At 43.1% G+C, this 25,217-nt stretch overlaps 1 protein-coding gene across 6 annotated transcripts in view; it reads left to right on the top strand.

Moving 5' to 3' along the window:
• Positions 1-25,217, top strand: part of CPQ (carboxypeptidase Q) — a 713,444-nt gene that overhangs the window by 154,500 nt on the left and 533,727 nt on the right. The gene's annotated exons all lie outside the window — the stretch shown is intronic.

Below are 25,217 nucleotides of genomic sequence, written 5' to 3' on the forward strand. Positions count from 1 at the left end.
AGATAGTGTAAATATGTGTTCAGGAAAGGAGGTATCCAGTCCTATAGACTTACATGGAGCTAGAAAGCAAAACATGCAGTATAGTCGAACCAGGGACCCGTGAGGTAGCCTGTCCCGGAAGCTGAGGTAGGGGACCCGCAAGCAGCGCAGGCGCGCACAAAATATTCCACAAGATGGAAACCTCCCTTGTTGGTGGGTGATGGTGCATAACCCCTGGATCTGTAAAAAATTGATAAATAGTGAGGGTCTCACATATAAAGTGTTGCTGATAAGAGTGGGGATAGACACCTTATACCATGGGAAAATATGAGAATATAGGTTAAAAAAGTGAGGATGTGAAAAGAGCCAAAAGATGTGTAAGTGAAGGAAGCTGAGCGGTGATGAGAAAAACAAAAGTGTACAGGGTATTACAAGAATCCTCATATTTGATACCCATATGAGCAGAAGAATAATAAGAAAAGTAAAATAAGTTGGATAAGTGCACAAACCACCATAGCATAGCCAGCATGGATTACCTTGTGTCAATGTGTAAATAGGTATTGATAGTATCCACTATGTGGTGTGCAGCATCCACGGGTTTACAAGTGCATGCAGAGAGGATAGAACTCTCCCTACAGATTCTGCACCTTTCTGTGCAGCTGCAGCACCCCCCTCATCTCCGCCTCCAATGGCCTCAGCATTCAGTAGACTCTGGCCACTGACATCGGCCCTCCTGAGGTCCTCCTCCATACCTTGCACTTTCTGCATCCCGCCTCCACCCCCAGTTTCTTCCAGGGAGCAGCACAATATAAGGGGGGTGCACTGTGATGTAATGGAGGGTGGGGGACTCTTGACTTCTGATGAGGGGGGCCTTTTGATATCTGATGTAAGGAGGGTGGTGTGCTCTGGACATCTGCTTTTAATTATGAGAATAGTACAATTGTATGCCGGTTGAAAAGGAGGGGACCACACTGCTGGTATCATCCACATGAAATTTTATTGGAAACTGCTCAGACAGAACACCATGACAGAACCATTTTCTGTCTGAGCAGTGTCCAATAAAGTTTCTTGTGGATGATACCAGTTGTGTGTGACCCTCCTTTTCAACTGGCATCCTCTGCTCCAGGAGTATAAGTGGGCTCCATGCCAGTCTGCACCTGCCCTTAACAGCTTAAGTCTCTCAAGTTATTACTAAAACCAGTAAGAATTGAATGCAGAGGCAATTATTTAATATAATAAAGAGTAGATACATTAGATAATAGTCTTACAGATACAATCGGCCTTTTAGGGGCAACTATAATGCTGATGCGGCCCACGAATAAATTGAGTTTGAGACCCCTGTATTAGTTGATGTACAGGTGGCCCATATAAAATAATGGATAGTGCATTGGGAGTATGGGAATTTTTGTTATTTTAGAATCACACTCGCCTAGGTTACATAGTTACATAGTAGGTGAGGTTGAAAAAGACACAAGTCCATCAAGTCCAACCTATGTGTGATTAAATGTCAGTATTACATTGTATATCCCTGTATGCTGAGGTCGTTCAGGTGCCATATGGAATTTATAAAAAATCATTGGTAAACAAAATATACACATAAAAAGAGAACCAGTTAGAACACAAATATGGCATCTTTCTTTTAGTGAATTGCTTTTGGAGTGGAATTGCTTTTGCACTTCTGTCACTGGGCTGGAACAAGCTTGTGTATATGAGATGTCCTGACACTTCATTGCTAGATACTTATTCTATGAAAGTGACACACAAAGCAGTAAAGTAAGGATAGTGAGGGTGGCAACAGAGTCTGTACCTTCAAAATCGAACAGTTGCCATATTTCTGTCCATTCAAGTTGCCTTTAAGTTGTATGATAACTCCTCTCTATGCTTCTTGTAGTATAATGAATGGCCAAGATGCTGTCAGTTTGGGAGTGGTGTCAGAACTATCAATGTTGCCTTTGTTTTACTCAAGCCACTGTAGGGGGGTGCCCATTTACTCACAATGCTCAGGTGAATGCACATCCATTTCCCACAATTCCCTGGGTACATGCCCAGGGAAGATAAGTTCCCCTGTCTCCTTCCCTCTGCAGCACAGAGAGGCCACACCTGATGAGGCAGAGATAGCAAGAAAGGTGATCTGTAGCTAGGTGGGCAGCCCTGCACTGTCAGAACTGATGTGGGGACTGCTGGAAAGGAGTCTAATAGCATGCAGCTTCTCCAGGAGACCCAACTTCTGTGAGGTGAACCTTCCCAATTGCAAAGTAGTCCAGCTTCATTGCAGTAGCCATTTGTTTTTGGATCCCTCCAGCTGATCGCTTGTGTTAGCAGAGCTACCCTGGACCTCATTCTCACATACTATGTACAGTATATTTATTCCAAAGTCTCAGGTATCTTACATAGTTACATAGTAGGCGAGGTTAAAAAAAGACACAAGTCCAACCTATGTGTGTGATTATATGTCAGTATTACATTGTATTGTCCCTGTATGTTGTGGTCGTTCAGGTGCTTATCTAATAGTTTTTTGAAACTATTGATGCTCCCCGCTGAGACGGGGGAAGGGAATTCCACATCCTTGCCGCTCTTACAGTAAAGAACCCTCTATGTAGTTTAAGGGTAAACCTCTTTTCTTCTAATTTTAATGAGTGGCCACGTGTCTTGTTAAACTCCCTTCCACGAAAAAGTTTTATCCCTATTGTGGGGTCACCAGTATGGTATTTGTAAATTGAAATCATATCCCCTCTCAAACGTCTCTTCTCCAGAGAGTATAAGTTCAGAGCTTGCAACCTTTCCTCAACTAATATCCTCCAGACCCTTTATTAGCTTTGTTGCCCTTCTTTGTACTCGCTCCATTTCCAGTACATCCTTCCTGAGGACTGGTGTCCAGAACTGGACAGCATACTCTACGTGCAGCCAGACCAGAGCCCTGTAGAGTGGGAGAATTATCGTTTTAGTTAATCGCCTTTTTAATGCCTGCCAATATTCTGTTTGCTTTGTTAGCAGCAGCTTGGCATTGCATGCCATTGTTGAGCCTATCATCTACTAAGAAACCCAGGTCTTTTTCCATCCTAGATTCCCCCAGAGGTCCCCCCCCCCCCCCGTGTATAGTTTGCATTCATATTTTTGCCACCCAAAAGCATTATTTTACATTTTCCTATGTTAAACCTCATCTGCCATGTAGTTGCCCACCCCATTAATTTGTTCAGATCTTTTTGCAAGGTTTCCACATCCTGTGGAGAGGTTATTGCCATGCTTAGCTTTGTATCATCCGCAGATACAGAGATTGAACTGTTTACCCCATCCTCCAGATCGTTTATGAACAAATTAAACAGGATTGGTCCCAGCACAGAACCCTGGGAAACCCCACTATCCACCCCAGACCATTCTGAGTACTCCCCATTTATCACCACCATCTGAACTCACCCTTGTAGGCAGTTTTCAATCCATGTACCCACCGTATGGTCCATGCAAACAGACCTTATTTTGTACAGTTAACGTTTATGGGCAAGTGTGTCAAATGCTTTTGCAAAATCCAGATGCACCACGTCTACGGGTCTTCCTTTGGCAAGAACCATTTTTCATAAATCCATGCTGATTACTGCTAATGATACCGTTCTTATTACTAAAATCTTGTATATAGTGCCTTATCATCTCCTCCAAGAGCTTGCATACTTATGATGTTAGGCTAACTGGTCTGTAATTGCTAGGGATGTATTTTGGGCCCTTTTCAAAAATTGGCGCTACATTGGCTTTTCTCCAATCAGCTGGTACCATTCCAGTCAGTAAACTGTCAGTAAAAATTAGGAACAATGGTGTGGCAATTACTTGACTGAGTTCCCTAATAAGTACCCTCGGATGCAAGCCATCTGGTCCCAGTGATTTAATAATGTTACGTTTCCCAAGTCCAATTTTAATTCTGTCCTCTGTTAACCATGAAGGTGCTTCCTGTGATGTGTCATGAACATAAACATTGCAGTTTTGGTTACTGAAGCCCCCTGATTCCTTTGTGAAGACTGAGGAGAAGAATAAATTCAATACCTTCATCATCTCCCCATCCTTTGTAACCAGATGTCCTTCCTCATTCTTTATGGGGCCATTATGGTCTGTCCTCCCTTTTTTATTGTTTACATACTTAAAGAATTTCTTGGGATTTTTTTTGCTTGCCTCCGCTATGTGTCTTTCGTGTTCTATCTTAGCCGCCCTAATTGCACCCTTACATTTCTCGTTGTATTCTTTATAAAGTCTGAATGCTGATGATGATCCCTCAACCTTGTATTCTTTGAAGGCCTTCTCCTTTGCGTTTATAAGCATTTTTACATTGGAGTTAAGCCATCTAGGACTTTTGTTAAATCCATTACCCAATGGGATGCATTGGCTAATTTTATCCCAATTCATGCCTTCTAGCACGGTTTGTAGTTTGGGGAAGTTGGCTCTTTTGAAATTCAGTGTCTTTGTACTCCCCTTATGTTTCCTATTTGTGTGATTTATACTGAAACCAATTAACCTGTGATCGCTGTTTCCTACATTGCCCCGTATTTCCACATCCTTAATCAGGTCTGTATTGTTGGTAATCAGTAGATCCAGTAACGCTTTATTTCTAGTTGGTGCGTCTACCATCTGAACCATGAAATTTTCCTGCAAGACATTTAGGAACTGGTGAGTCTTAGATGAATGCGTGGTTCCCTCCACCCGGTCTGGATAATTAAAATCCCCCATTATGATAACACTTCCCATCCTTGCTGCTAATCCAACTTGTGATAGGAGATCCGTGTCCCCCTCCTCCCTCTGGTTAGGGGGCCTATAGCATACTCCCAGTATTATTTTCCCCTTAGCTTCATCCCTCTGGAGCTCTACCCATAAGGATTCCACCTCCTCCCTTAGTGATGTCATCTCTCACATTCACTTGTACATTATTCTTGATATATAGGCATACCCCACCCCCTTTTTACCCTCTCTATCCCTGCGATAAAGGGTATACCCTTGAATGGCTGCCAGCCAATCATGAGAGCTGTTGAACCAGGTGGATGCAGCATCCAACTAGTTCAGCCCGCTGTCTGCTGAAAATGGTTTACAGGAGTTCAGAATGAACTGCACTCCTGTGATCAAGAGGAGAGGTACAGCCAAACAAGCTTTGGCTGTATTTCTCCTTTAGGATTTGACCCAGCTATGATACGACTGTGATTGGAGATCAGTGCTATGGCTAAAGCTCCTGTATGCAAGTTGTAGAACTGTATGATGAAAACCAGCACTCAATCACGGGGTTGTATTCTTTATTAAAATACAAGTATTAGATCCATGGAATACAGCAGTGCAGTCCTTGGAAAAGCCCATCGGGCCGGCCAATCAAGCCCCCGGAGATGCGAAACCCGAAACGAAGACCGGGTGAAGATGGAAGCATCGGGGACTGGGGAGAGCCCTGACAGCGCTTCGCCGGAGGGCTCAGTTTGTAGGCAAGTCTGTGATTAATGTACTAGTATGTACAAACTAATACATTCTGGCATAAACCCGCAGGGGGGCACATTATTTTGATTTGTAAAAGAGACTTTACTACCACTTTAAACAATGACAAAATGCTGCAGGTTTGCTGGCTGCCATAACACAAACTACCTGAGGTTTGCATTTTTATTTACGGGAGTAAAAGTAGCAGTGGTGACATCACTGTGCTGTACATAGCCTGTTCAGAGAGCAGAGCTGTGGGAGGGACCCAGCAGGCCACACCCACTGCAGGCCACCTGCAGAAAATGACAGGAAGGGGCTTGTATAAGACCAGTCATCCTGCACACAGATAGAGAGCAGCAATGACCAGTCGTTATTACAGGAAGCTCCTACACCAAGGCAAAGTACAGGAGTTTGGAAAATAGGGCGCTCTGGATAACAAGCAGACTTAACAAACAGTAGATGGCTCTTGAGATGTGATTAATGCACCGCAGCAGCACTTCAGAAGTGGGAAGCACACGCTATAGGAAAAACAAAGCAGAGAAGAAGGCACTTCTAAGTGCAGTAATAAAACACTTTACTGATAAGGAAGGGTTAAAAACACTTAAAAGATGAAAGTGAAAAACAGGCATATCAATGAATCCATAACGTCCAGCGGGATGCCTCCTGGGAGTAAGACAGCTGCAGGTGGAAGTTCCAGTTGACCAGTGGTGGTAAATACTGTCTCTCTGATCCAAGATGGAGGGCTATGCTGTCAGGACCAGCATGGAATCCAGGCAACCGGAAGTGACGTCACAGTGGGCGGTGCATGTTTCAGAGCATGCCCAGTCGCTCCTTCTTCAAACCAATGGAGTAATGCAAGGGGAAGGGGTTTATATGATCATATTCTTAGATGGCAGTATGCAATGGAATAAAATGCCATAAAATAAAGTAAAAAAAAAGACACAAACACTGACTGGGACAGAACTGCAACAAGTAGAACATAGATATATCAAATACCAATATTTAGACAGAGTGTAGACACTCATATGGCATGCAAGGTGTGCAGCATGGGACTGCAACACCATAAAGGGGGGGAAATATGACAACAAGTATAATGAAGGTACAGATGAAATACTGTGCAGCAGGGGACGGCAAGTTTCAGCAAAATCACAAGTAAGGAAAAAGAAAAGTACAGGCGTTGTTTCATGTTAAATAACCGCACAGATATAGAAAAAAATCTCAAAGCACATTAACTTTTATTTAAATATACATCTAGTTCTTGTATTAAGACAGTATTTGTTTAGTTTGGACATCTAACTGCTAAAAACCACAGATTCATCATGGAGTATGTGATGAATGTGTTCTGAGGAATTAGTGTGACTGCATTTTAATTGCAGTTTGAGTCAGGCAGTGTCATGACAGTCTGTGCGGGTTGCTTCTCTATACATAGAGGACACACTGTACAAGAACTTTCCAGTGAATTTTGGTACATGAATGCTCTCATACATTTTTTTTCTTTTTTTTTTTTTTTCTTCCTCTGGGATCTAAAATTCTGTTTTAGCAAGATAGACTTTTATGACGATAAGTGTAATCTGACCTTTTAGATTAGGAATATAACATACAGTATGTTGTTGAGCATGTGGGGCTAGAGACCATCAAACTATTTATGCCTTTCTTAGTTAGCAAAAGGTCAATTGACTAATATAACACATGTGATATTTTCATCATCCTGTGTTATTAGCTATTTTTTTTTTTTTTATCGTTTCAGATTATTTAAAATGGAGTTCCGCCGAATAAAAAAAATTTGAGTCATCAGCTACAAATACTGCAGCTGCTGACTTTTAAAATAAGGACACTTACCTGTCCAGGGCGCCCGCGATGTCCTCAGCCGAAGCCAACCCGCCCCGTCCGGGTGGAGGCGCCGGCATCTTCAGTAAGGGAATCAGAAAGCGAAGCTTTGCAGCTTCACAGCCTAGTTCCCTACTGCGCATGCGCGAGTCGCGATGCGTGTCCTGACTGGTCCCTGCTGTCTTCTGGGACCTGCGTGTCTCCCAGAAGACAGTGGGGGGGGGGCGAGGAGGGGCCAGACATGGTGTGGATCGCTGGAAGTGGGAGCAAATACCTGTTTTAGACAGGTATCTGCACCCCCTTCCCCCTGAAAGGTGCCAAATGTGACACCGGAGGGGGAGATGGAACCGGATAAGCGGAAGTTCTGGGTGGAACTCCACTTTAAATTCACTGAAATATTCATCATATAGGTTTTTTAATTCACCCTATACACATTTTAAAATACAGTTTTACTGTATTTTCCATGTAACACACGATTCACAAAAATGATGTGGAGTTTTGCTACTTAAAATATTTTTAGCTTCTAACTAGTATTTGTGAGTTCCTATTAGGTGACTGTCGTGGAGCACAAAAGTTTTTAAGGCAGTAATAAACATCCATTTAAAAAATAATTTAAGAGAAATAAAGGTTTTCAGTAGGTAAAGTATATTGTTTAGTAACTTTATAAGTCTGCGTGGTACATTCCTAACATGTCACAAATTACAGCAACAATATACATTTAAAAAAAAAAAAAGCTCTACCATTTACAGTGAAAAGCAGTTCTTGAGTCCTTGAGTTTCAGTCCAGTGACTTTGCCTAGGTTGAGATGATGTCACCAGTCTGCGGCAGGCCTGGGGGGAGCCCATTCCGCCTTAAAGGCACAGCGATGCATTAGAAGCTCTGCAAAACTACGAATGAAGGTGTCCAATGTGTGTCCAATGTGCATATGCCAGCAAGCTAAACAAAAATGGCAATCACTTCAATTCATAGCTAAACTTTAAAGCAAAATGTGTTTTATATATATATATATATATATATATATATATATATATATATAACACACATTTTGCTTTAAAGTTTAGCTATAAATTGGATTGATTGCCATTTTTGTTTAGCTTGGAATCTGCACATTGGACACCTTCATTTGTGCTTTTGCTGAGTTTCTAATGCATCGCTGTGCCTTTAAGGCGGAATGGGCTCCCCCCAGGCCTGCCGCAGACGACATCTCAACTCAAATTATTTAACCCTTTGGTGCCTGCACTTCCTGGTTCTTTAAGGGGTTTTGGAGGTGGGGAGGGGTTAATGATCATGTGACAGCTTCTGATCGCAAGCTCCCGATCGTTCGCCACCAGTAACTGTGCTGGAAGTGTGCAGGGTGTGCGCTCTTGGCACAACTCTTCTTGCAATATTGCACACAAAATAGCGGCATCTCCGTGCCAAGGCCCACCCGCCGAGAAGCTGCATATTTGCGTGCGATTGGCACCAAGAGGTTCAGGTTTGCCTGGAGGCAGCCCATTCCCCCTTTAAAGGCAACTTGCATTATAGTGGATGTAAACACTCACATATAACCAGTGAGGTGAACAGCCTCAGATGATACACAGAGATAAAACAAATCTCCCCACATAAGTTTTACATGTATATCTGCTGTCTTTGGCTTTATATACTGTTTATAAAGTGCACATCGTATTAGGATATTTTCTCTTCCTTGTTAGCACTGCAATGAAGCTTGGGCATACAGCCAAGACAGCTGATTGGAGGAAAGTCACACAGCCACTCTCCTCATAGGTAGAGACTTTCATAGCTGATCGTTGAATAGTTCAGGGCTCTGCTAATCTATTTATAGCATCCTCCCCAAAACATCTCAGGCTCCTTCTCCTCCCCTCTGCTGATGTCAGTCTGGAGGGGAGGAGGAGGAGAGAGCTGACTGGTCATGTGATCCCAATTTCGGCTCTTAAATTGGGTATTTACAGGATTTATATTTATAAATCATTCGCAGAGGGGGACACTGCATTAGGAGGCAGTGCTGATGGTGTATACAGGTTAGTGTTATGAGAGCAGCAGGAGGGGGGAGAGGTGGCACACAGACAGAGAGGGGAGGGGAGGAGGACACAGTATCAGAGAGGAGAGCTGATAGAAGGCTGCTGATGACAAAGGCACGTAAACTGACCATGGTGTCAGGGCTCAGCAGCCATGATACACAGTGGTCAGTTTACAGAGGGGTGGGGAGAAACTGGCAGGATCAGCCAGGTTTTTTAGGTGGTACATGGGACCAAATGACACAGGAAAAGCACTGTCATATAACATGCTTTAAAGGAGCAGGATCCATTTTTTTTTTGGATTAAACGCTTTAAGGATTTTTTTTAACTCATATGCAGTTGGGTTGGCTGGAATGGGCTTGATATTTAAAGTGGAACTTAATCTTAAACTTTTTTGAGAGTATTTTGCGAATGGATTTTTGGCATCCTAGGTGAAACCTCATTTTGGCGCCCCCCTTTAGCTCTGACTCCACCCCCTTTGCCCAGCCCATGTATACCCCACCATTTAATGAAGCGCCCACATCAAATGCAGCCTCACCAGCGCCCATCAAATGTAGCCACACCAGCACATAAATGAATGTTTGCTTGCTTCCATTATTTTGGGAGTTGGAACACAGACACAGTCGTCCTCTGCTGCTGTGCCTCTGACACTATGTGGGAACGGAGCAGTGGCTGCCTGCTGATGCTGAGTCTTAGTTGCTTGCTGCAGAGAGAAGAGAGTAGGAACACCAGTGGCGGCTGCCTAGTTTGCCTAGTGGTAGCACCGGCCCTAAATGTATTTCCAGTTGTGACATTATATGTGATTTTAGCAAAGGCAGACCTTACCATGAAACATTCTTTCCCAGTATTTACAAAACAGAAGCAGGAGAGAATCTGAAAGCAGAAAGAATAAATTATCATGTGTATGTAGCTACAGTACATAGAGGGTAAGGAATAATGGTCTGTACTCCTGCTTAGTGGACATCTTTTTTTGTATGCTGGGAAGTGGTATTACCTCCTTGGATCATTCACCTTAATAATTATTTTCTCCAGCATGTCATTGAATTTAACTGCCAGTGTGGTGTGAAGCCTTCAGGCAGACACGCCACAAACTTTATCCTTCCCGCTCAACTTGTGCCTGATCGCTGGCTGCTCCATTTGCGCACGTTTCACAGAACTGGCAGTTAGACAGGACTAGTGTTACCATTGTAGGGGTTAAGGAAATGAGACCTTGTCATTACAGTGCTTCATCTGTATTTTTATCTGCAAGTGTCCTATTTCTGTCATCCGAAACATATAGACAGAGCTTTGCTGAATTTCCTCTCACGGAACAGATTGCCATTTTCAATTTAAAAATGAAATGACTTTTCAATTTTTAATATTTATCAAGCCATACTATGTATAATTATGGAATTATGCATTGATAGATAGTAGAATCCATCTCTGAATTTGCAGGCAAGAAAATCTAATTAGGCATTACGTATAGCAACCAACCAGGAGCAAGCTGCAGTCAGTCTTTTTAAACGAAGGGGCTGCTGTATGTGGAAATCCATGATGACCATTAACTATGCCGAGTTATAAAATCAAAAGAAGAGGAGGGGGGGGATCAGAAGGAAAATGGGGGGCCAAATTGTAAACAGGAGAAATGCATGTATTTTAAATACTACGCCCACCTTTTTGTTTGAATTTGCAATGAGCCCACAAAACACAGATTCAATGCACAGGCTCCTGCAGACTCTTCCTCCAGTTCTATGTCTGTACTAAGGTACGGACTTTAAGTTACTGAGCTGGAGGAAGTGACAATGTAATCACTACACTCATCTTCCATTGAGAGCCACAAGTCTACCTGCCGCAGTGGAAGATGAGACTTGTAGTTCAGTCATTCACAGATCTCTGTTAAATTTGAAAGTGAAAGTGGCCACAAGTGAGAAGAACCCCACACGCTGTCGGGGTGGGGTTGGCCTTTTTGGGCAGTTATGTATTTATGTATACCAAAAATCATTTGGTGTAAATACCTAAAATCTAGATTTACATTGAGCTGCAACATACCAGGTGAATGCATTTATCAGGCTTGTATGGATAGTTTTCTGTGTTATGGGCAGAAGGGGGAAATATAAATGCCAGCTTACACAAAGGAGAGTTGTAGAGGGGGATTCGTGAAGACTTCACTGTTGGTCATTGAGCAGGCAACCTCCCTTGTCGAGTTTTTATTGTTGTTGCTCCTGTTAGGGATAGTCCTTCTAAATTGATAAACTTCAGTTAGAGACACATACAGCATAAAAGGCTGTCAGAGATTCTAACCCTTCCTTACTCCGATACAAAATTAGAAGAATTTTGGCTAGAGTTCTCGCTTTAAGTACAAAGCAGGAATAGGTGGATTACAAACATATCTGCAGTCATTCACAAACCTTTTGGCAGGTAAAATGTTTGTATTTAATTGTTGCTGGATTTACCATTTAAAGGCTTGAGGATTACTTAAAACACCCAAAACATTACATTTTCTGAAAACAGAAATTAAAACGGTATTTGAACTTCTTTTTATCAAATTTATATTTTTAATGTGTGTTGTACAATTGTCTTTTATGTACATGTGTGCATGTGCGAGGGGGCAGAGGGACTTTTTTTTAAAACTTTTTCACTTAACTTTATTAGGCAATCAGCAAAAAAATCTTTAGGATTTTTTTCATTCAGCATTCAGCAAAAATAGCATTTGTTAGACTCTAGGTACCCATATTGGATGAGAAACCCTGCTTCATCTTGGTTTGGCATTCCGATTCACCTCAAAGGTGTTCTGTAGGGTTAAGGTCAAAGCTTTGTGCAGGCCACTGGAGCTCCACTACCTTAGACTTGTCAAACCATGTTTTTAGAGGCCCTGTCATCAGACCAGTTCATTAAAAAACATTCTTATAAGGTTATACATATGCATTTATTTTATGCATGTTATTTACCGGTAAAGGTCTCCCTTGCGTAGACCTCTAAAAGCTTGTAGACTGCTCCATCTTAGGTGTGATGTCAGGAGACACAGAGCTGTCAGTTAAGTGACACTCTCAAGTATTCTCTTACACTCCTTCCCTGGCAGTTACATAAAGGTTTATGCAGAGAGGGTAAACTGACTGAGGAGAGCAATGACATGTGAGGTGGCAGGGGGTTGTACCAAGGATCACAAAAAATAAAAATTGTGCACACCCAAGGGTTAACTCCTCATTACAATTTATGCTGATAGGTATAAAACATTACATATCTCTCCATAAAATATCTATGAAAAATGTAGCCTTCCCCAGACAACCCCACCACCCCCCAACAAGTGAAAAACCCCCACTCCTCCCTCCCAAATGACAATAACCCGCTAACACTAAACCAACCCCCACCTCCCCCTAAAAAATGGCATCACTGAACTACTCCCCTGCAGAACTGGGACCAGAAACCAAATACACCCCCCAGAAAAACAAGATGGTACCCCGAAACACCAAAATGCAAAAAGCCCTGAATGAGGAGCTCTGCACCTTATAGCCATAATGGGCTAATGCAGTAGCTGATCAAATACAGGGATAACGGGGGGTCAGTCTGGCTGCTGGGTGAACACTGGAGAAATTACAACCTGAAAGGTAATAGCAATGCCCAGTCCATAAAAGACTGGAAAAAGCAATGATCCTGTCAGGAAGACTACCAGAAGGGATAAGGGGACGCTGGCAGCTGAGGAATGTGGGAGGTCTGTGAGATAAGGTTATACCATAGATCATCCCATGCAATGCCACTCAAGGTGAGGGGGGAAGCCAAATAGCAATCCCCGCAAGCAGTATACAGACAGTCAAAGTCACATAGAGAAATCAATGGTTACATCCAATCCAGCCAGTGAATGAGGGGATCCTGATGCTCTAGGTATCCCGTACAAACTGCCGATATGATCGGTCATGTAAAGTGTGTGTACTCACTGTCCTGCTTCCTCAGATGGCGCTCAGGTAGGAATGGGTGATCACATTCATCCAAGACTCTACACAATCCAGCTAGGAGGATGAACTGGGTCGGTTGTGCTGTGGGTCAAGCAGGTAAATCAGTACAGGTGAAGCTCCTCAATGGGTAACAAAGGTATATCCTTCCTCTTTAGACTCCAAAAGCAAACCGAAAGCCGTTCCTAGTGCATGTTTGTGCAACAGCTGGTGTTCATCTAACCCTCTAGACAGCAAAGATCGCATCAATCATAGATCATCCAATATATGGTTAGTCCCCTGCTGGTTGCTCCCTTTAGTTCCTCTCAAGTGATAGAGCATGTGGTGCATCAAGGAATTTGAGGGGGGGTTATCGTTCCTGTGTCTACATATGTTTCTTTCCTCCCGGAACTTCTTCAGGGCTGGAGGGTGCTTTCCCTATTGCTGGATATAAATGCACTTAAGCACCGCCTATCAGGTGTCACATCAAAAGGCAATCATTGCTAAAAGGCAACCCACTAACAAATTGTGCATTCACCATGTGTTCACCCATAGTATAAAAAAATATACATAAAAAGATACATAGTGATTAAAAATGCATGGTCGAGGTGAGCGCCCACATACACATGTGCCTATATTCATGGATTTACCAGATAAAACTCTGGCCATAATTCAGTGTAAAGGATATGTCTAAATCCTTCAAAGATATAGAACCAGGATATATCAGGTGGTGTCTCGTGATCAAGCTAGCTACGGATGAGGGCAAGTATATGGATACATTCTATCAACAGAGCATATTAAGAGTGGGACTGAGTATATGAGAAGGCTATAGAAGATATGCATATTCAGATTAGATACATTCAGCAATAATATGAAAGTTTAAATTTAAACATATAGCTCTTTGATACATTTGTAGCATTGTATCCTTTGTCATGACATAACATTCTCTCTGCAATGAATGTACTATTGCTGATAAGTATTCAGAATCTGGAAGCATACTCATATAGCCATATGTCATGCATCATATCTCTATTAGTATTGGGGGTGTAAGGAATTAACCAATATTTCAATAATAATTTACCAAGCAGTCCATGATGCCATCCCCTGCAATCCCAACAAAGGGGAGGGGAAATAATATGATATATAAGAAGTCCAATAGTAACAGGAAAAGGAGAAAAGAAAAAGAAATAATTGGATAAGAGGGTAGGATTATATAGAGACATGATATACTATAAGGGGATCTCTCTGTGCCCATCAGTTTCAGGACAGGCAAAGGGTAGCATATTCATAAAAAAACTATGCAATGAAAAATCATTGTTCAAACCTTTGGGCGACGTGGATTCCAAGAGGAATATCCATTAGGCCTCTTTGTGAAGCAATATTTTATCCCTATCTCCTTTTCTGTCAGATAATTCTAGTTTGTAGATTATTGCACACCTAAATCCATCCACTGAGGCCCCATGTACCTCTCTGAAATGTAATGCTACTGGTGATTCCTCATCTTTTATCTCCTATATCTCCTATTTTGCCTATACTTGCTACATGTTCGCCCATTCTCTTACGAAATTCCCGTCTCGTTTTCCCTATGTACATGATGCCACGAAGACACAGTATTTGATAAACTATGAGACTGGAGAAACAGTTAACAAAGGATCTAATTTGGTATGTCTTTTTGCCTTCTGAATCAGTGAAGGACTTTTTCTTAATTACATATTTACATGCTGCAGGTGCCCACATGGGTACATACCATTTAGGTGCCCCATGTCCCATATGGTTCTATCATTATGTTTCTTGCTTTTGTACTCACTTTTGACTAGGGCATCTCCCAGAGTTGGGGCTCTTTTGACAATAAGAGTAGGCCTAGGACCCAGAATTGAGTCTATGGTCAAGGAGAAGGAGGCAGACCCCTCCACACCACTAGCAAATCATTAATATAGCAAACCCAAAGAATGACAAATTGATCAAAGGCAGGATGAGTATAGACATCCTCATTCTCCCACCATCCCAAGTGTAGACAGGTGTATGATTGGGCACATGCGGCTCCCATAGCTATTCCCCTTATTTGACGAAAAAACATTTTTATAGAACATAAATCAGTTACTGTTCAGAACCATCTCTAAGAGCTTAAGTGGGAACTCATCGTGTGGTCCAGCCAGGGGGTGTCGTGCCTCTAGCCATTGGGATACCGCATGTACCCCTGTCTCATGTGAAATGGAGGAATAGAGGGACTACATCCACTCCAGTACTGTGAAATAGTTAGATCTTTCAATTTGCGTAGAATGTCAGAAGAGTCCAAAACAAATTATGGTAACTCCTGTGTCCAGGTTGTACCAAGGAACTGACTAGTCAACTTTTCTAAAATCATAAATCATACCGTGCTGAGTTGTACTGATGTGCACGAGCACCTTTGAAAACAATCCACATCATGTGTACGGATGGGGGGTATCAAGTAATTTTCTTTTATTTAGCCTAGTAGAATGAAAATAAATGACTCATATATGGCCAATGTTGAGGAGCTGGCTTTGTGCCCAGGGGAGGAAAGGATCTTCCTCAAACTGTTACCACATGATTGGAACCACAAAATTGTCTAAAATATCTTTTTATGTTGCAGCGTTACTGAAAACACCTGAACGCCATAATTTGGAGTGGCGTTCACCTACTTTTAGCCATTAAGTGTAAACTTTTGGCCATATAGTGTAAATGGCCAGAACCCAGTATTGTGTCTACAAAAAAAAAAACTGGCTGAAGAGAACAGCAAGTTTTTTTTGGCAGCTAGGACAATAGACATTTGTATTTCATACACGTATTTGGATCTTTGCCTACATTTACTCTTTAAATACAACAGAGAAAATGAAAAATGCACAGCAAATGAGTCGCAGGTAAAAATGCAGAAAAGGTGAACTTGAGCTTTAACTGAAACAAATGTCATTCTCCAACTTGTTTTTAGAATAATGCCAACCTTAATTCCATTGTGAAAGATGGACACAGAGCTCAGAGGCACTCAGCGGCCACACATATATTATACAAATGTAAAAATTCTTTGCACTTTCAGGCATTAAATGAACATATTGAAGTCGGAGTCCCTCTAGAAACCATATTTCCCTGTAACAAACCAGCCAAATCACCACAGCTCTGCCTGACAGATCTTATAACATAAATCACTGCAAACTGTAAATAGAAACTAGCAGGCGTAAATCTCACTGGAGACCCAGCGGCAGGGCTGTGCGGCTTGTATAACAGGTGAGAAATTGAAAGAGAGACACGTTTTCCCTCTTCGCCTGGTGAAAATAATCAGCGGAGAGACACTTGTGTTATCTCTCTAAGGGGGAGCTGCTGCTTAACAGGATGGGGAGAAGGAATAAAGAAGCTCCATTATGCAGAAAGAAAAATGAGCGCGTAATTTAGGAGCATACTCCCCGCACTCCCCACCTGGGAGGTGTAACTTTTCATGGGTTCCCATGTCTTTCCATGATCATCCTTATTGTTTTTGATGGTTATATTATTACATTATATTTGCTTCACGGATTTTAAATTCAATTTAGAAATCTAACGTAAATCAGAATTCTCCATTGCCGCTTTAACTGACAATTGCGGGGTCGTGCGCAGTTGTACCCAAAAAAATTGATGTCCTTTTTTTCCCACAAATAGAGCTTTCTTTTGGTGGTATTTGATGACCTCTGCGGTTTTTATTTTTTGTGCTAACGTATAAACAAAATAAAGCGTCAATTTTGAAAAAGCAATATTTTTTACTTTTTGCTTTAATAAATATCCCCCAAAAATATATAAAAAAACAAATTGTTTCCTCGGTTTAGGCCGATATGTATTTTTCTACATATTTTTGGTAAAAAAAATTGCAATAAGCGTATAATTTATTTATTTCAGTTACTTATATAGCGCTGTCAATTTACGCAGGCTTTACATATACATTGTACATTCACATCAGTCCCTAACCCTCAAGGAGCTTACAATCTAAGGTCCCTAACTCACATTCATACATACTAGGGACAATTTAGACAGGATCCAATTAACCTACCAGCATGTCTTTGGAGTGTGGGAGGAAACCAGAGTACCCGGAGGAAACCCATGCAGGCATAGGGAGAACATGCAAACTCCAGGCAGGTAGTGTCATGGTTGGGATTCGAACCAGCAACCCTTCTTACTGCTAGGTGAAAGTGCTATCCACTACACCACTGTGCCGCCCATAATAATTGTTTTGCACAAAAGTTATAGCATCTACAAAATGGAATAGTTTTATGGCATTTTTATTATTATCCTCTCCAAACGTGTCAGCCATCTTGAAGGTCCTCCGACTTTCTGGGAATAGTCTCGGTGACCTAGTCACCTTTGATTTTACCATGGACTTTGAAATACTTTTATCACTTATGTATTTTGCGAGTATATGTCTTTTTATACATTATTAAAGATACCACTTGAGTATTGTGCAAGGTTAGTGTGCCCTCTCTTCTTTGTTTTAGTGTCCCTATTGGTTTCATCCCCCGACCCTCAGAGGGCAGCAAAACCTGTGCATTCATTTGAACCACCAAGATCATGAGCACAGGGGAATTATTGTACTGTATGGCCCATTCATTGTCAGCACTTGATCTTCTCCACTGTAGCCACCACAGACGGACACGGGAGCTGAATCACTTGTCCAGACTGGAGTGGACTAAAAATAGGTAAGCATATATGTCTTTCTTATACAAGTTAGTCAGCATAGGTGTTAGGAGGAGGGAGGAAACATTTTTAAAGCTGATATCCAGCTTTACTGAACTTTAAATAGTTTGTTTTGGCCAAGCTGGCCCAAAGGAACCATTTTCCACTGGATACGGTGTATGAACTGTACGTAGCCTCAATTACACAACAGTATACAGCCTTGAGTTCCAGCTCTGGGATGCGAACATCCTGTTCCGCACCTGGAACAAAATTGAGTCGGGCTGAGTGGCACTCGGCCATTCATAGGCAGCTTTGTATTTTTTGAACAAATACAAGTCCTCCTCTGATTGCCTGAGGCAGAGGCGCGAGCGGATGATGTGACAATTTTTTCCAGGTATGGAACGGGATGTTTGCATCCCAAAACCGGAACACAGGGATGTATACTGTGTGTAGCTGAGGCTACATACATTTTATACAGCAAGCCCAGAGGGTGCACCAGTTATTGTAGGAAATATTTTGTTTGGGCCAACTTGGCCCAAACAAGCTATTTAAAGTGACAGTAAAGCATGGTTTAGCCAGGAATTCTACTACCTCTTTCTGTCTACATGCCTGTACTCCATTGGCGACTGTGCCTGTGCAATGAACACCAATTTCATACCACTACTGGAAGCACAAGCGAAAGGGTGACAATGCAGGAGAGCATTTATGAGAAAAGGAGAGAGCGTTGTCACCCTATAACAGGAAGTGTCTAAAGAACGATCTTCATAGCAGGATTACTAAGTATTACTTTAATGAATAATGACTGCAAATCAATTTGTGAAATTGCGATTGGATTTTTACATCCACTTTAACTGCATTCCTGCCCCTTTAGTTGGCCATTGGGTCTATCAGATAGGAAGTCCAATGGCCAACTAAAGGATCTCACGAGGCAGTGGCTTAGCTTTGTCAGCCTGCAAAGGAAAAAGTTGTTACTGGCAGGATCTCCAGTTTAGAAAATTTGCAACAGAGTAACAGAAGGCACTGGCACTGCTGCTGCATATGGCAAAGGCCCATATGGCAAAGGAAAAAAATACTCAAGAACACCGCGCTTACTCTATTGTAGCAGCTCACACACAAAATAAGGAAAATTTGGAAACAGTATGGGTATATATATAGTGTAGCGCTAGTTTTAGATCACAAAAAAGTTTAAAGTAGCAAAAAACAAATGTATCCAACCGTTTGTTTAGACCACCCTAGATTCAAATAATACAAAAAAGGATTTCAATGAATATCTATTTGCCTAAAAACTGAGGACCAGTAAAGAGTCACAGTCCGGTGATGGTGTCCGTATACTGCGTAAGTGGGTTGAGAAAGGCAATATACAATAAAAAGGGTCAGGAAAAATGAATGCATCCAACCATTTTCTTCATAACATCATATGTTCAAAGTGATACTGAAAAGCATTTCAATAAGTATCTGTTTGTATAGAAACTAAAGACACAATAGAAAGTCCCAAATAGATGGTAGTGTCTATACACCACATAGATAGGTTGAAAGGAGGTGGTACACAATGATAGAATCCCCCATATGGAAGCAATGCAGGCTTACCGGAACCGTTGGACTCACAGAGACATATATCTCCTGAGTCAGAAATGCTTGTGTTGCCACCGGGCAATGGAATGAAGTCTCCCGATGGACCAATATGGACTCCGGATGCTATTTCCAAGGCTCCCGACAAAATTCTCTCATGTATAACCAGATTTTGTAGTGGCTCATAGAAAGTAAAAAAGGGGCCACATAGTATAATACCGTTTTTATAAGGTAAATTTATTAAGATAAAACACTTACATTTTCCATAATAAAAAGCGCTTAAAATAAAACTGGTGGCAGGCAGTGGAGTCTCCCGACGCGTTTCGTCTACTCAGACTTCATCTGGGGTACTTTCTATCTGGGGACTTTCTATTGTGTCTTTAGTTTCTATACAAACAGATACTTATTGAAATGCTTTTCAGTATCACTTTGAACATATGATGTTATGAACAAAATGGTTGGATGCATTCATCTTTCCTGACCCTTTTTATTGTATATTGCCTTTCTCAACCCACTTACGCAGTATACGGACACCATCACCTGACTGTGACTCTTTACTGGTCCTCAGTTTTTAGGCAAATAGATATTCATTGAAATCTTTTTTTGTATTATTTGAATCTAGGGTGGTCTAAACAAACGGTTGGATACATTTGTTTTTTGCTACTTTAAACTTTTTTGTGATCTAAAACTAGCGCTACACTATATATATACCCATATGGCAAAGGAGAATTTGACTCCCCGACCCCACATGGCAGCACTGGTGAACAGTGATTAGCCAAGAGATGTCGCATGGGGACAGAGAGATAATCAGCCCTATGTCAACACCATCTTTTCTTGCTCCCAGCGGCAGGCGAGTGATAGGTAGGTAAGTACAGTACCTGACCGCGAGATTGTGTTTCCAGCGCGATCCCATCACGCTGGTTCTCGGCGACAGGGTACTGTGCATCTCGCGCTGGCTCGCCCTTTGGGAAAGGAAAACTGTTTTTTCCTTTCGCGATGAGCGACAGGCATTGCTGACAGGTGTCTGGTATGAATCATGAGGGGGAACGCCGCACCAAATTTTAAATAAAAAAACGGCATGGGTTCCCCTCCAGAGGCATACCAGGCCCTTAGGTCTGGTATGGATTTTAAGGGGAACCCCCTATGCCGAAAAAACGTCATGGGGTCCCCCCCAAAATCCACACCAGACCCTTATCCGAGCACACAGCCTAGCCGGTCAGGAGGGGGGGTGGGATGAGGGAGCGCCCCCCCTCCTGAACCGTACCAGGCCGCATGCCCTCAATATGGGGGGTGGGCGCTTTGAGGCAGGGGGGCGCCCTGCGGCCCCCCACCACAAAGCACCCTATCCCCATTTTAAGGACAAGGGCCTCTTCCCGACAACCCTGGCCGTTGGTTGTCAGGGGCTGCAGGCGGAGGGCTTATCGGAATCCGGGAGCCCCCTTTAACAAGGGGGCCCCCAAATTCTGGCCTCTTCTTCCAGTGTCTGGTTCTTCTCCCGCTCTCCGGCCTCTTCTCCCAGTGTCTGGTTCTTCTCCCGCTTTCCAGTTCTTCTGCCGGGCTTCTCCGCTATCTTCTGCTCTTTTGTCGCTCTTTTGCTAGCGGTGGCCCAGTCTTCTCCGTCATCTTGTTCCCTCTTCTCTTCTTCCGATGTTGACACAACACTCTCTCCCGCTGTAATGCTGCGTGCGAGGTGCGCGACGACTTATATAGGCATGGGACGTGGTCACCGGGTGATGTCACCCGGTGACCCCACCCCCTTTGATGTCACAGTCCCGGGGCATGATGGGACTGTGACGTCATAAGGGGGCAGGGTCACCGGGAAGGGAAGGTTATAACCCCTGAAGAGAATGTAAATGTTTCCACGCAAAAGAATAAGTACTGGCAGAAAGATATCTTAGTCTAAGAGAACTGCTGCCTCTACCTGCCTCTCCACTATGTGGAGTACAGAAATGAGAAGAAAGTGAAGTAGATGTGGCGCTGTTCTGTGGTGTTTGTGCACTTAATCCCTAATAAACATAAATATGTCAATCAGATATAATGGATATGTATTAGTGCGTTTTGATTAAAAGTGTAAAAGTATAATGAAATTAAAATAAAATTAAAATACATTTTTTTATAATAATAATACTAATCTGAATCTCAGAAAAAAGGGGACAGTTAGGTCCCATGTGACCTGTATGTGTATAATCCCATATATATGACTATAAAGTGCTTATATGCTAATGAAAAGATTATTTAACCACTTATCAAAATGGTGACTATAATAGATTAATATAAACTCAAACCAACTTAAATCTCAAAAAGGGGACTATTACGGTCCCATAAACATGCATTTAAGATTATAAAGTCCTGTTTAGTGGATATTCAAAAAGGTGCTCTTGTGCTGGTAAACAATTAGTGTTGGCAATTTCCACTTTTCAAGGGTGATCACCGCATACGTGTCCTATCTGTGCTCTTATTGGTTATAACCCCTGTCCTTTTTTTTTTTTTTTCACTATCTGTGCCCCATTGCGGAGATTTACCTTAACTTCCTGTCCCATAGCCAAACAGGAAGTAAAAGGAAATCCCTATAAATTAAGGGAATCTCTTGGGGACCCCCAGGTCAACAGAACTAGTGTCCCCAATGGAAGCTTCCCCTGCTATTATACTTTCTGCTATAAAACATATCTATGTACAGAGTCCTGTGTTAGTAAACACAGGGCTCTGTACTGTCATTCGTTAGGCCAATGAGCAGGTCCCGGCCAAAAATCATTGCTGACCGACTTGTGCTGTACCAAATCGCAGCACAAATGGGGAGGTGGGTGCTTGTGTGCCCCCTACCCGGAAATACCAAATCACGTACATATATGTGATTCGGCGCAGATCGTCTGCCTTGTCATAGTATTTTTGCAATGGGGCAATCCACTACTGGTTACTAAAGTCTGGAGCAACTACACTTCCAAAGTGCACAGTCTGTTTGCCTTTGGTAAATCCACTCACATAATTCTTTCAAGAGGATTAAAATGCTGGGAGGTGAAGGCAGGCTTCCTGATTATGTGACCACTGTGATTCACTCTCACATGGTCCCTTGATTGGGAGCTCTCAATTGTAAACCATGACTGGGAGCGGTCCATGACAGCTTGGTCACTGTACTGGGAACATGCAGTGGGCAAACTCTCAGCACAGAATTATGGTTCTCCATGGATGCATATGCATAGCAGTTGGACAATAATCTTTTTGAATAGAAACACCAACAGTTGCATACATCATGGTTCAACTGTTGTACAGATTGTTAGTATTTGGAGAAACAAAGTCCTACATAGCATACTGTATGTGTATCTACTGAATTTAATGCACTATCAAGCTTATGTAGAACCCCACCAATCAGGGGAGGTCAGACCACACCACTCTGTCACTTTGAGGAAGGGACCCTGCATGGCTCCCGAAAAGTGGGGTTCCCTGACTGATGGGACATTGCATTATAGAGTACAAGGGAAGTGGAAAAAATACTGCGCAAATATCGATAAATAGTGGTAGCTGCTACACAAAATGTGACCAAAATTTTAAACAAAAACTGTAAGGAAATGTAGCGCTAACGTAATAAAAACTCTGTGGTACAGTCCAAGGGGAAACAGGAGAACAAATGTGGGGAGTAAACCCAAAATGAGACAATAGATCCCAAAGTGGAAAGTCCAAAATGAAGTAAATGAATAAACAAAGTCCAAAGGAAGAGCGTGATAATGAAGGGTCAATCTATCGTGCAAACGACCTCATGGGACTTCCACAGTGGTGGATCCAAGAGATGAAAAAAATGAGGTACTCATACCGGATAGGGTGGACCCAGATGTCAGCGACACTGTCAATAAGGCTTAGATGATCGAATCAGTGGCTCCCTCTGATGGAAATGGAAGTCCGGGGTCTCCACGGATGTCACCGAACAGCCTCATGGAGCTCTGCAGGACTGGAGGCACAATGTATCCAAGAAAACACGCCACAGCAACTCTCCTCACAATGAATGTATATGAAAGAAGACGGGGGGGCTCCAATAGTGCAGGTCAATAATGTAGGTTTTTTAAAACCAATAATACATAAAAAGTGATCACAAAAATAAAAGCAATGTGGGGAGCAGATAGCATAAACCAACGCATTTCGTCCAAATAGGACATCAACAGGGACGAAACGGTGACATCCGTGGAGACTATTCATTCCTCCCCCCGGAACACCATTAATGGGGCATTATTCCCCCCCAGGAACACCAGTGATGTGGCACTATCCCCCCCAGGAACACCAATGATGGGGCACTATTCCCCCCCCAGGAACACCAGTGATGGGGCACTACTATTCCCCCTTCCAGGAAAATGAATGATGGGGCACTATTCCCCCTCCAGGAACACCAATGATGGGGCACTATTCCCCCCAGGAACACCAATGATGGGGCACTTTTACCCCCCCCAGGAACACCAATGATGGGGCACTATTCCCCCCTAGGAACACCAATGATGGGGCACTATTCCCCCCTGGAACACCAATGATGGGGCACTATTCATTCCTCCCCCGGAACAGCAGTGATGGGGCACTATCCCCCCAAAAAAAGTCATATGCCATTTTTTTGTTTATTTAAAATAATAATGGAAAAAACTGTGTTACACAGATATACACAGGTCATATACAGGTATCCTGTCATGATGGGGTTTATAGTACAAGAAACCCCCCCCAGGAACACCAATGATGGGGCACTATTCATTCCTCCCCCCAGAACACCATTCATGGGGCACTATTCCCCCCCAGGAACACCAGTGATGGGGCACTACCCCCCCAGGAACACCAGTGATGGGGCACTACCCCCCCAGGAACACCAATGATGGGGCACTATTCCCCCCAGGAACACCAGTGATGGGGCACTACTATTCCCCCTTCCAGGAAAATGAATGATGGGGCACTATTCCCCCTCCAGGAACACCAATGATGGGGCACTATTCCCCCCCAGGAACACCAATGATGGGGCACTATTCCTCCCTCAGGAACACCAATGATGGGGCACTATCCCCCCCCCAGGAACACCAATGATGTGGCACTATCCCCCCAGGAACACCAATGATGGGGCACTATTCCTCCCCCAGGAACACCAATGATGGGGCACTATTCCCCCCCAGGAACACCAATGATGGGGCACTATTCCCCCCCTGGAACACCAATGATGAGGCACTATTCATTCCTCCCCCCGGAACAGCAGTGATGGGACACTATCCCCCCCCAGGAAAACCAATGATGGGGCACTATTCTCTCCCAGGAACACCAATGATGGGGCACAGGAACACCAATGATGGGGCACTACCCCCCCAGGAACACGAATGACGGGGCACTATTCCCCCCAAAAATACCTATGATGAGGCACTATTCCCCCCCCCAGGAACACCATTGATGGGGCACTATTCCACCCCCAGGAACATCATTGATGGGGCACTTCCCCCCCCGAAACACCAATGATGGGGCACTTGTCCTCCCAGAAATAACATCAGAAATAAAAATCAATGTTTTGCCATTGTATGAATGTTTTGCCGCTGTATTTTAAAAAGTAAGCTGCTACCTTATCGCAGCTCGGCGCTCACCGCTGCGTCTTTCCTCTCTGTTCCTTCGAGGCAGCAAAGCCGGCGGGGCTGAGAATACCCCGCTGACGTCAGCGAGGAGGAGAGAGTCGGACGTGCCCGGTTACATGAATGCCGCTTTGAGAAAGCGGCTTGTCCACAGGGGATGGTGTAACACTTGGACGGAGGCAGGACTGACAGGCAGGGAGGAAGGTACGTGCAGACCAACTAATCGATAATCGTCAACACTGATTTTTGTATGAATCGTTTCAGCC

This window comes from Aquarana catesbeiana, linkage group LG05 (assembly GCF_042186555.1).
Source record: "Aquarana catesbeiana isolate 2022-GZ linkage group LG05, ASM4218655v1, whole genome shotgun sequence".
NCBI lineage: Eukaryota > Metazoa > Chordata > Amphibia > Anura > Ranidae > Aquarana > Aquarana catesbeiana.